Genomic DNA, 16557 nt, shown 5'->3' on the forward strand with positions numbered 1-16557 from the left:
CACTTGTGCAAAGCTCCCATGGTGGAATTGCCTCCTGCTGCTCACTAATTCAGCTTCTCGTATAAGTGATGACCATTAAGGTAAAGTGCTGGAGGGTGACCAGACTGAACTCTGCCCTAACCTGGATCAATACCTTCAGGAGAAAAAGAGAGTAAAGGAACTGGAAGATGAGAAAGTAAATATACGATGCATTTTTGTTTTTCATAGGGATAATGTTATAGTAATTTCTGGGCAGTTATACTAGATTCAGTTTATGTATTAATGTGTATGCTTTAATGTTGATATCCACCTCCCTAACATTGTTCATATTTACTCCTGTCCCAACCCATCTCCTGCTGATACCCTGATCCTTACTTTTGTTACCTCGAATTTGGACCATTCCAACACTCTCCTCGTTGGCCTATTACCCTCTGTAAAATTATCCAAAATGCCACTGCCACTGTTATTACTTGCACCAAGTTCAATTCATCCTTCACCCCTGTGTTCACTGAGTTACATTGTCGCCCATTTGGGAAACGCCTGGATTTTAAACTTCCTCTTTGCCCTCCCTTCTCCCAATCTCTGTAATCTCCTCCAGCTCTACAACCCTCCGAGATATCCCTCCAATTCTGGCTTCTTGTGCATTTTGTTTGAACCATTTCTGTGAAGCACTTTGGGAAAGTGCACGCCATCAAAGGCACGACATAAATGCAAATTGGTGTTGTTAATAATTAGTTTAAGTTTAAGAGAGTGGACATTTTACTTAAATTAAGTGTGCCCAGCAGACCCAGAGAAAACTTTTAAAATTTGAATTTTTAAAACGATGGATTTTACAGCAGTTGTGATCATAAGGTACATTTACAGTGCACTAACAGCTTGAGACGAATAGTTGCAAATCAGATTTTAGTCTGGCAGTATCTCATTTACATAGATGGCTTCTAACTATTTTTCCTTTGAAGAGGTCTGCACACACATAGACAGACTTTACAGATTGCTATCTCTCCAGTGAATAATTCAAACATTTAGATTAATGTCTGGATTTTCTTTTCAAGTGTCCTGGAGGCCCAGCACACCTTTTAAACATTTTGAGAATTAGATTTAGTACTCCTGTGTCTATGCAGTGCCTTGGAGTCTTGTATAGAATCACTGAGAAATCACAGCACCAAAACAGACCATCCAGCCCAACTGGTCCATGCCAGTGTTAATTCTCCACATGGGCTGCCTCACACCCATCTTCATCTCACACTATCAGTAAAACCACCTTCTGTCTTTGCCTTCAGCTGTTTATCCAGCTTCCCCATTGCATCTATGCTTTTGACCTCATCTACCCCATGTGGGCATGGATTCCACATTCTCACCATTCCTTGGGTAAAGAGGTTTCTCCTGAGACTGAAGGCGAATTCAATGGGAAACCAATTTCCCTGGCCTCCCACTCTGTTTGACTCTGTAGTCCGACTGTGATCTATCCCTGGATTTGCACTTAGCCTGCGGCATCAATGCAAAACAGAAATGGACACTTGCAGTGTAAATGCACCCAAATTGCATCCAGTACATAGCTGCAGGAGTGTGAAATTATTGTACTGTTTTGAGGTTGGTGCTGGTAGCACAGTGGGACAGTGGTTGGCACTTCTGCCTCACAGCACCAGGGACCCAGGTTCAATTCCGGCCTTGGGTCACAGTCTGTGCAGAGTTTGCACATTCTCCCGTGTCTGCGTGGGTTTCCTCCGGGTGCTCCGGTTTCTCCTCACAGTCCTAAAGATGAGCTGGTTAGGTGCATTGGCCATGCTAAATTCTCCCTCAGTGTACCCGAACTGGTGCGGAGTGTGGCGGCTAGGGGATTTTCACAGTAACTTCATTGCAGTGTTAATGTAAGCCTACTTGTGACACTAATAAATAAACTTTTTTTAAAAAGGTCTCAGCTTGAATGGAAAGTATGATACCAAAATCACTCTGCAACGTTGCAATACCTACAGTGTAGCTGTTTGCAATCTCGAGGAAAATCATTTTCTTAATCTTAGGATTTTTGAAAGAAAATTTGTACTTGCATTTTTAGTGCAAAAATTGAACTAAACATGGTATCAAGAATCTGGCTTTGAGCATAATAATTCTCACAGTCTAATTTACCACCTAATTAAATATGACACTGTCTCAAACCAACAGCCCTGAATTTGCACAAAGGTAGTCCCAATCTGCCAAGGTAACGTAGGCAGGAGTTTGACAAACCTCCGGACAATGGGTGCACTGATTATAAATTAGGGCTGTCCCAATGGAAATTCAGGGTCTGTGTTAAGATTTGGACCCTGTTTCAGATACCAGCAGTTGTAGAGAATTGTGATTCATGGTGTATTTTTTGTTTTTATGTCGTTCAAGTTGTTTTGGTGGGTTTCGTGAATGCCTTTTGTTTAAACGGTGATATGGCACACTTTGCAGAGTACTGACTCAATAAACCTCCCAGTGAACCATACAGGGAGGTCCCATTCACCATCACTGGTAGATGTGAGTTAGCTGATCTCAGGCAGTGAAGGTTCAATGGGCTTCAATACCTTCGGATCAGGAAGTGGAAAATTGCTCCGGAGTTCTGCTCAATTCCGTGACTCTTATGTAGCTTGTATTTGGGATTGTTGGATAAAGACCAAATTGGGATTAAGCAGGACCCCTCCCCATCCAGCCCAATCCCTCCCCTTTGTCAAATAGCCTGCCAACAAACGAGTAAAAGTTTATTTATTAGTCACAAGTAGGCTTACATTAACACTGCCATGAAGTTACTGTGAAAATCCCCTAGTCGCCACACGCCAGTGCCTGTTCGGGTACACTGTGGGAGAGTTTAGCATGGCCAATGCACTTAACCAGCACATCTTTGGATTGTGGGAGGAAACCAGAGCACTCGGAGGAAACCCACGCAGACACAGGGAGAATGTGCAAAATCAACACAGATAGTGACTCAAGCTAGGAATCGAACCCAGGTCCCCGGCACTGTGAGGTAGCAGTTCTAACCACTGTGCCACTGCGCTGCCTCGTTTGGGTGTAGATAATGGAGAGTTCAGCGAGGTGAAACTTCTTGTCCCTTTTGAAAAGTTGATATCACTCAATGTAGCTTCTCCTATTCTCAATATCTATCTAACTTTCCAAATTGCTGATTGTGGAGTAGGCAGACCTGAATTTTTACACATAGATTATGAGAAATTCATTAACTTGACAGTTTTCAGTCTGTGTTGTTGCAGTAGAATCACATTGAAAATGGTTAAGCATTCAAAACCTTTGTCTCCCACTGGAGACTAAGTAGCAATATCAGCATGGAAAGGTGAGGGATAAGATTGTAATGGTGATATAAAAATGCCTCTAGATGCTGCCAATCCACTTGTCTATCATCCTGACCATTTTTCAGATGGGTTTAATGGCATTTAAGTGATTTGAATCCCAACTTTAAACATTACTGTGCATACACAAAGTATTGGTCCCTCACCTCCCTATGTCTGTAATCTCCTCCAGCCCTACAACACTGAGAGATCTATGTGCTCCTCCAATGCTGGCCTTTAGTGCATCCCCTATTTTAATTATTCCACTATTGGTGGCCTTGCCTTCAGTTACCTATACACCCTACATTCTGTGATTCCCTATCTAAACAGCTCTGTCACTCCCTCATCCTTAAAACCTTACTCTTTGACCGAACATTTGATCAGCTGTCCTAGCTTTACCTTCTTTTTTTGCCTGGATGCCAGGTTTTGTTTGGTGACTCTCCCTGGGATGTTTCACCTTGCGAAAGGTGCTATATAAATGTAAGTTGCTGTTATTGTTAGCATCTAGCCAGGTAGATCATTTAAAGATCATTTCTTGTCATGCATGCTTCCCTGTATTTCTATTTTCAAAAAAAATTGTTTTGTTCACTGTTTTATTAGAACCCACGTTTTAGGCAGGTTATGTGGAAGTCAAGGTGGAATTTAATGCTTGCCCCAAAGATGAAAATTCAGTTGTTTGCACCTTGTTTCTGTTTGGAGTATCACACACCATGTGGGATTTGGCAGGTTCACAAATGTGCATATTATTCACTCTAAATATTCTAAATTCTCGAGGTCTGCACAATATAGACAAGTGGCACAGTGGTTAGCACTGCTGCCTCGCTGCTCCAGGGACCTGGGTTCAATTCCCGGCTTGGGTCACTGTCTGCGTGGAGTTTGCACATTCTCCCCGTGTCTGTGTGGGTTTCCTCCGGGTGCTCTGGTCTGTGACTGTCTGTGGGGAGTTTGTTCGTTCTCCCCCTGTCTGCATGGATTTCAGCCGGGTGCTCCGGTTTCCTCCCACAGTCCAATGATGTACCGGTTAGGTGGATTGCCCATTGTAGATTGCCCCTTAGTATCCCTAGATGTGTAGGTTAAGGGGATTAGTGGGGTAAATACACGGCTTGCGGGGATAAAGTCTGGGTAAGATGTATCGGAGAGAGTTGGGGCAGGCTTGATGAGCCGAATGGCCTGTTTCTGCACTGTTGGCGTTCTTCAAGTAACCCAAAGCATTTACCTGAGCTTGACTTTTACCATTGTTCATTGAATGTTAAATGCATGTTGGTGATATTAGACTAAGTTAAGGTTTGGGAAGTGGCAGAAAGCAAGATGAATAAAATTTTGCGTGCAAAATCTAGAAAGGGTTTTGGAAATTCTTCGACACTGTGTATACTCATCATTGCAACAAATTACACTTAATCTGGCCCTGAATATTCCTGTGATTCAGCAGAAAAAATGACTTGGTAATATTGCCTGTGTTTGATAAGAAATTCAATATACCTTCAGGTTCTACTTTTCAAATTCAATATTCCTTTAGATGCTACATTATTAAATTGATATTCTGTCAGAGCCTGAGAAAGTTGAAATCTTGGATACAACAACTGTCAGAAACAAACTGCAGGAGAAAAAAAATCATCACCTTTATTTCCATCGATGTTAAAACAAATCTAACGTTACGTGGTAAATTTTAAACAAATCCAACTTCAGAACTCAGTTGAAAAACCTTGTGTACCGGTGTTGTCCAGGTTTATTACATGACTGAAGCTTGGATTGATGTATTGTGTTGCAATTAATCAAAAGGCATTTGCACATCCTCCCTGTATCGCACTGAAATCGAAGTGAAACATGTTGATATTTAAAGTGACCATCCTTCCTACATTATGCATGCCGATGGCGGAGTCCCCAATCCTGCTACTAACAATACTAACATATTCACTTAATCTGATGCTGTGCAAAGGGCCCTTTAATTAGTTGGAGTATGACAGGCAATCCTGTTTCTCTGACAGCCATAGATTTGTGGCCCGTCAGGGTTAATGGCCGAGAAATTCAATTGCGCAGCAGTCGTTTTTCGAGTGAACAATAGGTGCAGTAAGACCCAATAGGGCCTGTGGCACAGGTGTGCTGATTCCGCACTGGGGGACCACTGCGTGTCACATTGGTCAGTGGAACATGCAGTCATCGAGGGCACCCACTTGAAATTGGCATTGTTTCATTGGTTGGACAGTGTTTTTGGACATTCCAAGACGCTATAGAAATGCAAGTTTTTCATTCTAATGATAATGAACAGTGGCCCCGAGCGGAATGTTCTGACACTCTAACCCCATCACCCAGGCCTTGTTTTCTAGTGGTGGGATGACTCACCATTGGCCACTGGCAGGACCTTCCGATCCCACCGATCTAAAGTTAAAACTTTATTTATTAGTGTCACAAGGAGGCATGCGATAACGCTGCATTGAAGTTACTGTGAAAATCTCCTAATCGTCACACTCCGGCACCATTTCGGGTTCACTGAGGGGGAATTTATCATGGCCAGTACACCTAACCAGCACATCTTTCGAACTGCGGGAGGAAACCAGAGCACCCGGAGGAAACCCACGCAGACACGGGGAGAACGTGCAGATTCCACACAGACAGTGACCCAAGGCGGGATTCGAACCTGGGAACCTGGCACTGTGAGGCAGCCGTGATAACCACTGTGCCACCGTGCCGCCCCATTTCATAGATCCATAGAATCCTACAGTGCAGAAGGAGGCCATTCGGCCCATTGAGTCCGCATTGACAACATCCCCACACAGGCCCTATCCCCATAACGCCATGCATTTACACTAGCTAGGCCCCTGACACTAAGGGGCAATTTAGCGTGGCCAATCCACCTAGCCCACACATCTTTGGACTGTGGGAGGAAACCAGAGCACCCGGAGGAAACCCACGCAGACACAGGGAGAACGGGCAAACTCTACACAGGCAGTGACCCAAGCCAGGAATCGACTCTGGATCCCTGGCGCTGTGAGGCAGCCGTGCTAACCACTGTGTCACCGTGCTGCCCCATTTGGGCTGAATGGCCAGTTCCTGTGTTGTAGGCTCACTTTTTATCAGCACTCAGCTTTAGAGAAGATCAATCTTTCCTGTTCGGAGCCTACGTGAAAATCTCAAAAGCTAAAAACCCCACCAAATATCATTGATTTCACACAAAATCTTTGAGACAGTTTGTAAAAAGTGCACAGAGGGAAACAAAAATAATTAAATACATGTAAAAAGTTTGTCTCTGAGCTATAAATTACAGTTCAGTCTGTATTGGAATAAGCATTACTGGGACCAGAATTACTGTGAGCATCAGCCACACTCTAATCGGTAGGAAGATATCTGAAGTGGTTTTTTGGTCGTCTTTAGCATGCTGGAATCAAAATAAATCATGACACAACGCAAATATGATTCATCTTATACCAGCACAATAAGTGACTGTTCCACCAAATGTGGAACTGGATCAAGTAGCCTGGGACCTCTGTGCAGCCCCCCCCCTCCCACCACCACCATCTCCCACCTCCCTCCTCCTTCCCCCCACCCACTCCCCCACCCCCGCCCCAACCATCCAAACATTTGAAAAATAATTAAAGTTTCTGCGTTGCCTAAACAGAGTATTAGTCTGGAATGTTTGAGCCTCTAAAGAAGGGATGGACATTGAAGAGCATTGCTTGATTTGTGGATACCAGTTCCTTATCGTATTGTAGGTAGGCAACATACCCAATCATCATCCGGAACTTGAAGTGTAATCAAGACTGTAGCCCGGGATCACAGTAGAATTGCAAATACAAATGGCAGTAGAGGTAATAGTATTGGTCCACACACTATTGAGATACAGAGGGGCAAAGGTCCACCCCAGATTTCTTGCTCACGATCACTGCCATTGCTGGAGGGGTGTATCTGTGTATAAGGACAGGACTGGACTCAGTTACAATGCCTCACACTGCAACAGAGTCCACATGCACATGCGTTCATGCACACACACACAAAAGTACACACAAGTATGCACAAGGACACACATGCACACATGTGTGGCATGGTGGTTAGCACTGCTGCCTCACAGTGCCAGGGACCCGGGTTCAAATCCGGCCTTGGGTCACTATCTGTATGGAGTCTGCACATTCTCCCCGTGTCTGCGTGGGTTTCCTCTGGGTGCTCCAGTTTCCTCCCACCTTCCAAAGATGTGCGGGTTAGATTGATTGGCCATGCTAACTTGACCCTAGTGTCAGGGAGATTAGCAGGATAAATGTGTGGGGTTACAGGAATAGGGCCTGGGTGGAATATGGTCAGTGCAGACTTGATGGGCTGAATGGCTTCCATCTGCACTGTAATGATTCTATGATATGTGTGCACACATATACCCACAAGTAGGCACAAGGACACACATGCATAATCAAGCCCGTGTATGTACACGTGCTTATCTGTACCCTGACAAGGAGTCAAAACCTGCAAGATAATAGGGAGGCAGAGGAGGACAAACTGGCAAAGAATGAGAGAGAATATAAAAAAGCCAATTGGGCAACTTCTCAGCTTCACCTCATGAATGTTAATGTGGCAGAGCAAATAATCCATCCAGTATCGAGCCTGTGGTTCTCAAACAGGCCCTTTAAGGTGTGACTGAGCTGCTGTGTCAGATTTGTAACCACACAGTGAAGATATAAATACACCTGCAAAAGTTCTCTCACTGAAGATTCAGCCATTGGTGAAGAGTTGAATGCAGGAATTATGAAAGTTTTCAAGTTTAAAGTTTATTTTATTAGTGTCACAAGTCGGCTTACCTTAACACTGCAATGAAGCTACTGTGAAAATCCCCGCTGCCACACTCCAGCACCTGTACACAGAGAGAGAGAATTTAGCATGGCCAATGCACCTAACCAGCACATCTTTCGGACTGTGGGAGGAAACCCCGGAGGAAACCCACGCAGACACATGGAGAAGGTGCAGACTCCGCACAGACAGTGACCCAAGCCAGTTATCGAATCCGGGTTCCTGGTGCTGTGAGGCAGCAGCGCTAACCACTGCGCCACCGTGCCACCCAAAGGGGCAGTCTTTGGAGATTCATTCTTGAAAGACTACTTGGAGAAGACTTTGAACCTTATTATTTAAAAAGAACCTTTCAAGGATCCGCACACAAAAGAGCGATGAATATTATGCATGAACTCTACTATATAATGTGATTCACGTTGAGTTTGCGCAGTTTATAAGGTGTTATCATTTACATACACCAAGTGCCATGAAATAGTCTTAAGTACAGCACAGGAAACAGGCCTTTTGGCCCTCCAAAAGTGAACAGAATCTATGGATTTAATCTTGTTTCCCACACACTATTAAAAATTAGTTGAGGGGCCCTATTTTACCATTTTGATTCGAAGTGCTGGGCGGACTTGAAACTGAGAGTGTTTCAGATCTGAGTTTTAGACCCGTTCTCGGGCGCCCCCATACGCACGTTGTCTGCAAAAATATCAGTGATTCCGAATCACGCCTCAGAAGCCTATGGTGGGGGAGGGGGGGGGGGGGGGGGGCTTAACGTGCCTGAAATCCTGCAGCTCCGATTGGCACCTCCAACCTCGCATGCGCAGAAAAAAAAAAGATAGAATGTGACTGCCCTGCCACATCACCCCCGGGCCGTATAATGCCTCCCCCGGTCCCAAAAGACATTGCTCCACCCTCTTACTGACCCCCTTATTCGCCCACCCCCTCCACCATCCAGACTGATCACAGACCCCGCCCCCCCCCCCCCCCCCACACTGATCACAGGCAGAGTGGCAGCGGACCCCCCCTTTCCTCCGATCTCAAGTAGAGAGCCGTCAGGCTCCTCACTAACTGAAGTGCCCGAATCAGACTTCTCTGGAGCATGTCTGTTTTGCGTCGATTCTGGACGGGCGAACACGGTGGTAAAGGGGGAAGTGCTGGTAAAGTTGGGTGTGCAGCCCATTAAGTCAATTTAAGTGCATGTGGTCCCGATCGCGGCTATTTTCGTGCCTTGGTAAAGGGGGAACCAGTGCGGAGGCGGGCGTGGATCAAGAATTTACCAAGTTTTCGTGCCTGTTTAAATCAGGCCTGAGACCTCTGTTCAGTGATTTATTGAAATTATTTCTGTCTGGGTGTCATACCTTCACCTTTCTGACCTTCCATTTGCACTTTTCTGTGCATCATTTTTAAACAGTCAGGGCTTTTAGATTATTTAGTTTGTCCCTTCCATTCATCAACATCTTCAATAACGTGGCCGGGTTTCTGCTTATTTTGCGGACGAGCTTGGACCTTGATTTTCAACACTCAGATGTTTGAGGTTCCGAGACGACCTTCTTCTTTATTTTACAGGCTGTTGGCGAGTGCATGTGTGCTCCTTTCTCCGTGAAATGTGGCACTCGCTTCTGTTATTTTGGTTGTCTGAACCTCGCTGCAAAACGAAACACAAACAATGCTCTGTGGAAGTCTGTGTTTGTGTATACTGTAGTTTGCCAGCGAAAGGTGCCTCTCCTGTTCCACAAAAGGCATTTGGCCTCTTAGTCCAAATCGCACTGCCTTCGTACATCAGTAATATCATTGAAGAAGGGCGCATTACCCTCATAGTCTGTGTACAAACGAGCAATTCACGTAAATTGATTGAATGAGATCAATATGATCCAAATAGCCTGCTATTTGTAGCTAAATGATAATACAGAGCTGTTGGCAGAGGTTATTGTGGCCCATTCATGTAGCATCAGCGTGGAAATGTGACATTTACATATATATTATTTTTTTCCCACCGTAATGAATTTGTCTTGGATTTTAGCTTCCTTTGTAGCCGTGCCATTTCTTGATTGGGAAAACTGAGAATATGATGGCTCCTAGGCCAAAGTCATAGGGTCATAGTTTGCCGTGGCAAGCCAACCTCCAGCATCTGCCACCAGTCAGACTTGCGTCTTTCAACTTTGAAATATTTAGCGCTTGCCAAGCTGCTGAGAGTGTGAGCTCTCACAGAGGAGTGAAAGAGAGGCACGTGTTGTCAAACTGCTAAAAGGGGACGGGTGCAAGGATGGCATGAACTTTCAGTTTCTTCATTTCTTTAGTAAGCAAATGCTCACCATGAACTGTTTCATAGAATCCCGACAGTGCAGAAGGAGGCCTTTCGGCCCATCAAATCTGCACCGACTCTTTGATAGAGCGTCTCACCCAAGCCCTCTCCCCTACCCTATCCCCGTAACCCCACACACCTACCACGGCCAATCCTCTAACCTACGCATCTTGGGACACTAAGGGGCAATTTATCACGACCAATCCACCTAACCTGCACATCTTTGGACTGTGGGAGGAAACCGGAGCATCCAGAGGAAACCCACACAGATACAGGGAGAACATGCAAACTCCACACACACAATGACTCAAGGCCAGAATCGAACCCTTGTCACTTGCGCTGTGGGGCAGCAGTGCTAACCACAGTGCCACCGTGCCATCCTTTTATTACCATGTTTGTTACCTTATTTGTTATCTTGATAAACGAAAATGGAAGAACTTGCATTAAGATGGTGGCTTTAACAACCTCAAAGCTCTCTGTGGCCAATGAAGTACGTAGTCATTTTATTTTTAACCCAATTCTATCAAATCAAGTCCAATTCAGAGTCTCAACAAGTAAGACATTCCCGATCCAAGCTGACAAGACAGGGCTCTCACCTCCTATCTTGGGCTTGATCTACATGATCCAAGCTGATTGGAGTAGGCATTGCACCTCCTCCAAGGCTTGATCTCATTTGCATCTTAGCCAAAAGGCCGAGATGCCGCTTTTAAAAATTGCTTCAAATGAAGCTAAAATGTAACCTAATGACTTCAACCAAGTACAGCAGGCCGATACTACACTTGATCTTAGCCAAAAGGCCGAGAAGCTTTAGAACATAGAACATAGAACATAGAACATTACAGCGCAGTACAGGCCCTTCGGCCCTCAATGTTGCCCCGACCTGTGAAGCCAACCTAAAGCCCATCTAACCTACACTATTCCAATATCATCCATATGTTTATCCAATGACCATTTAAATGCCCTTAATGTTGGCAAGTCCACTACTGTTGCAGGCAGGGCATTCCACATCCTTACTACTCTCTGAGTAAAGAACCTACCTCTGACATCTGTCCTATATCTATCACCCCTCAATTTAAAGCGATGTCCCCTCATGCGAGCCATCACCATCCGAGGAAAAAGGCTCTCACTGTCCACCTTATTTAATCCTCTGATCATCTTGTATGCCTCTATTAAGTCACCTCTTAACCTTCTTCTCTCTAACGAAAACAGCCTCAAGTCCCTCAGCCTTTCCTCATAAGACCTTCCCACCATACCACGCAACATCCTGGTAAATCTCCTCTGCACCCTTTCCAATGCTTCCACATCCTTCCTATAATGCGGCGACCAGAGCTGTACGCAATACTCCAAGTGTGGCAGCACCAGAGTTTTGTACAGCTGCAACATGACCTCATGGCTCCGAAACTCAATCCCTCTACCAATAAAAGCTAACACACCGTACGCCTTCTTAACAACCCTATCAACCTGGGTGCCAACTTTCAGGGATCTATGCACATGGACATCGAGATCTCTCTGCTCATCCACACTACCAAGTATCTTACCATTAGCCCAGTACTCTGTATTCCTGTTACTCCTTCCAAAGTGAATCACCTCACACTTTTCCGCATTAAACTCCATTTGCCACCTCTCAGCCCAGCTCTGCAGCTTATCTATGTCCCTCTGTAACCTGCAACATCCTTCCGCACTGTCCACAACTCCACCGACTTTAGTGTCATCCGCAAATTTACTAACCCATCCTTCTATGCCCTCATCCAGGTCATTTATAAAAATGACAAACAGATCCTTGTGGTACACCACTCGTAACTGAACTCCAGGATGAACATTTCCCATCAACCACCACCCTCTGTGTTCTTACAGCTAGCCAATTTCTGATCCAAATCGCTAAATCAGCCTCAATCCCATGCGTCTGTATTTTCTGCAATAGCTTACTGTGGGGAAACTTATCAAACGCTTTACTGAAATCCATATACACCACATCAACTGCTTTACCCTCATCCACCTCTTTGGTCACCTTCTCAAAGAACTCAATAAAGTTTGTGAGGCACGACCTACCCTTCACAAAACCTTGTTGACTATCCCTCATCAAATTATTCCTTTCTAGATGCTTATAAATCCTATCTCTTATAATCCTTTCCAAAACTTTGCCCACAACAGAAGTAAGGCTCACTGATCTATAATTACCAGGGTTGCCTCTACTCTCTTTCTTGAACAAGGGGACAACATTTGCTATCCTCCAGTCTTCTGGCACTATTCCTGTAGACAATGACGACATAAAGATCAGAGCCAAAGGCTCTGCAATCTCCTCCCTAGCCTCCCAGAGAATCCTAGAATAAATCCCATTCGGCCCAAGGGACTTATCTATTTTCACACTTTCCAGAATTGCTAACACCTCCTCCTTATGAACCTCAATCCCATCCAGTCCAATAGCCTGTATCTCAGTATTCTCCTCGACAACATTGTCTTTTTCCTGTGTGAATACTGATGAAAAACATTCATTTAGCGCCTCTCCTATCTCTTCGGACTCCACGCACAACTTCCCACCACTGTCCTTGACTGGCCCTAATCTTACCCTAGTCATTCTTTTATTCCTGAAATACCTATCGAAAGCTTCAGGGTTTTCCTTGATCCTATCTGCCAAAGACTTCTCATGTCCCCTCCTGGCTCTTCTTAGCTCTCTCTTTAGGTCCTTCCTGGCTAACTTGTAATTCTCAAGCACCCTAACTGAGCCTTCATGTCTCATCTTTACATAAGTCTCCTTCTTCCTCTTCACAAGAGATTCAACTTCTTTAGTAAACCACGGTTCCCTCACTCGACCACTTCTTCCCTGCCTGACAGGTACACACTTATCAAGGACACGCAGTAGCTGTTCCTTGAACAAGCTCCACATTTCAATTGTGCCCATCCCCTGCAGTTTCCTTCCACATCCTATGCAGCCTAAATCTCACCTAATCGCATCATAATTTCCTTTCCCCCAGCTATAACCCTTGCCCTGCGGTATATACCTATACTTTTCCATCGCTAAAGTAAATGTAACCGAATTGTGGTCACTATCACCAAAGTGCTCACCTACCTCCAAATCTAACACCTGGCCTGGTTCATTACCCAGTGCCAAATCTAATGTGGCCTCGCCTCTTGTTGGCCTATCTACATACTGTGTCAGGAAACCCTCCTGCACATATTGGACAAAACCTGACCCCTCTAAAGTACTCGAACTGTAGTGTTTCCAGTCAATATTTGTAAAGTTAAAGTCCCCCGTAACCACTACCCTGTTACTTTCGCTCCTGGTAAGAAGTCTAACAACACCAGGTTAAAGTCCAACAGGTTTATTTGGTAGCAAAAGCCACACAAGCTTTCGGAGCTCCAAGTCCCTTCTTCAGGTGAGTGGGAATTCTGAATTGTGTTTACCCCAGTCCAACGCTGGCATCTCCACATCATGACTTTCGCTCCTATCCAGAATCATCTTTGCGGTCCTTTCCTCTACATCTCTGGAACTTTTCGGAGGCCTATAGAAAACTCCCAACAGGGTGACCTCTCCTTTCCTGTTTCTAACCTCAGCCCATATTACCTCAGTAGACAAGTCCTCATCAAATGTTCTTTCTGCCACCGTAATACTGTCCTTGACTAACAATGCCACACCTCCCCCTCTTTTACCACCTTCCCTGATCTTACTGAAACATCGAAACCCCGGAACCTGCAACAACCATTCCTGTCCCTGCTCTATCCATGTCTCTGAAATGGCCACAACATCGAAGTCCCAGGTACCAACCCATGCTGCAAGTTCACCCACCTTATTCCGGATGCTCCTGGCATTGAAGTAGACACACTTCAAACCACCTTCCTGCCGCCGGTACACTCCTGCGACCTTGAAACCTTATTCCTGACCTCACTACTCTCAACCTCCTGTACACTGGAGCTACAATTCAGGTTCCCATCCCCCTGCTGAATTAGTTTAAACCTCCCGAAGAGCAACCTTAAAGCTCTTTGTGGCCAATGAAGTACGTAGTCATTGTTGTAATGAAGGAAATGTGGTTGTGAATTTTGCACAACAAGCTCCCATAAACATCAACGTGCCAATGACCAGATAATCCGCCTTTAGGTGATGCTGGTTGAAGGATATATATTGAGTGAGACTGCAAGGGATAATCTCCGCTGCTCTGTTTTGAAATAAAGTTTAAAAGTTTATTTATTAGTGTCACAAGTAGGCTTACATTAACACTGCAATGACGTTACTGTGAAAATTCCCTAATCTCCACACTCTGGTGCCTGTTCGGGTACACTGAGGGAGAACTTAGCATGGCCAATGCATCGAACCAGCACGTCTTTCGGACTGTGGGAGGAAATCGGAGCACCCGGAGGAAACCCCCGCAGACATGGGGAGAACATGCAGACTCCGCTCAGACAGTGACCCAAACCAGGATTCGAACCCAGGTCTCTGGCGCCATGGGATCTTCTACATCCCCCCTCAGACAGCAAACGGGCCCTCAGTTTAATGCTCCAACCTGAATAACAGCGCCTCCAACAGTGTAGGAGTCCCTCAGTACCGCACTGGAGTGTCAAAGTGGATTTTGCGCCCAGGTTCCGGAATGGAACCAGGAATCCACCATTCTGGCCAAGAGGGGAGAGTGCTACTCACTAAGGAATATTTAGCATGAGTGAGAGGCATGGAATTAAACCAAGGGGCTTTGACAGTGAAAAAATGATCAGAAATACTCAATAATGTATTAGCACACCCAAACATAGCATAGATATTTCACCAATCAGTGTAAATTCTGATGAGGCAAATTTATATCTCGTTTACACTGGTACCTGTAGTGTAAATATACCGCTTACTCTGTGTATAGGTCCCTGATCTTTGGGTCGGTTTCATTTGGCGTTAAGGCTGGCTCTTTTATACTCCCCATTTGCAGTGTTTACATAAGTACCTGGAATTACTACAACGGACTCACTGCAGGTGGCAGTCACAAGTCTGCAGTCTTTATGCAGCCAGGGACCTTAAGATCCCTCATATTCAATAACACAGATTCATAGGAGAAGACACCAGTTGTGTTAAGCCATCACGCTGGCACCCTTCGGGTGACATGCAGAGAAATAAAATGCTGCCTACAATATCATGTTGTGCATGCAGTACTGGCAGAATAGCAGTATCACACTGGTAAAAAATATTATGGCAAGAGAGCTTTTCATATCAGACCTTCGTTTGTGGACAGTTTATATTAACTGGAATAAGTAGGGGACCATTACCCACACTTATGTTGCCATTCCTCAATTGCTTCAACTGCCTTTGATGAGTTTTCATTTGTCGGATATATTTTGCTATTTCACATGTGGACCTGTTCCCCTCTCAGCTGTGACCTTGTCTGCATTCATTGTGTGGGATTTTCCACTCCACCAGTGGCTAATGTGGCTAGCCATTGGCCTCTGGCTGATCTTCCTGAGGCATTTTGCGTGGCTCGCCTGGCCCGCCGGGGATGGGGCTTGTCTTCGGCTGGACTGGAAGATCCTGCTGGCGAGAAGGCCGGAAAATCCCGTCCATTGGCTCTGCATTCAATGACGCACCGAATGCGAAATCTTTAACCTCTTCTGTAATTCTGTGTGGCCTCCCCAGACCTCTGTCATCTCCTTCACTGTTACACTTCGGGTATCAGGAAGAGCTCCATTGTAGCTCTGAATCAGAAGGTTGTGGGGTTCAAGTCTCACCACAGAGACTTAAGCACAACAATCAATGCTTGTATCAAAGCAAAATACAGCGGATGCTGGAATCTTAAACGAAAACAGAAAAATGCTGGAAAATCTCAGCAGGTCTGACAGCATCTGAGAGAGTAAGGCCAATATTTTGAGTCTAGATGACCCTTCGTCAATGCTTGTACTCCAGAGTAATACTGACAGAGCACGTTCATCAGGTGTGGCATCAAACTGAGGTGCTTTTGAGTGGTTGTAAAGGATCCCATGGCACTATTGCAAAGCAGAGCATGTAGCAGAGTTATCCGTATAGTGTCCAGGCCAATGTTAATCACATAAACGGGTTGTTTGAATGCTGTAGCATTGTTATGTGTGACAGCTTGCTGTGCACACATTGCTTGCTACATTATCACAGTGATTACACTTCGAAAGAACTTCATCGATTGTCAGGTAATTCTAGGCTTCCTGTAGTGATGGAAGTTATTATATAAATGCATATCTTTCTTTTCTCCTTGAAACCTACCTGCTTATGTGCACCGTCTCCCTTTC

General features: G+C 45.0%; 1 long non-coding RNA gene and 1 other non-coding gene across 2 annotated transcripts in view; one reads left to right on the forward strand and one right to left on the reverse strand.

The window, feature by feature from the left end:
- LOC144495958 (uncharacterized) overlaps positions 1 to 16557 on the forward strand; it is a 76293-nt gene that overhangs the window by 9346 nt on the left and 50390 nt on the right. The gene's annotated exons all lie outside the window — the stretch shown is intronic.
- On the reverse strand, positions 10943 to 11141 carry LOC144496224 (U2 spliceosomal RNA). Its single transcript, XR_013498398.1, has one exon. It is a non-coding gene; the product is annotated as a U2 spliceosomal RNA (small nuclear RNA).

Source organism: Mustelus asterias, chromosome 7 (assembly GCF_964213995.1).
Source record: "Mustelus asterias chromosome 7, sMusAst1.hap1.1, whole genome shotgun sequence".
Classification (NCBI taxonomy): domain Eukaryota; kingdom Metazoa; phylum Chordata; class Chondrichthyes; order Carcharhiniformes; family Triakidae; genus Mustelus; species Mustelus asterias.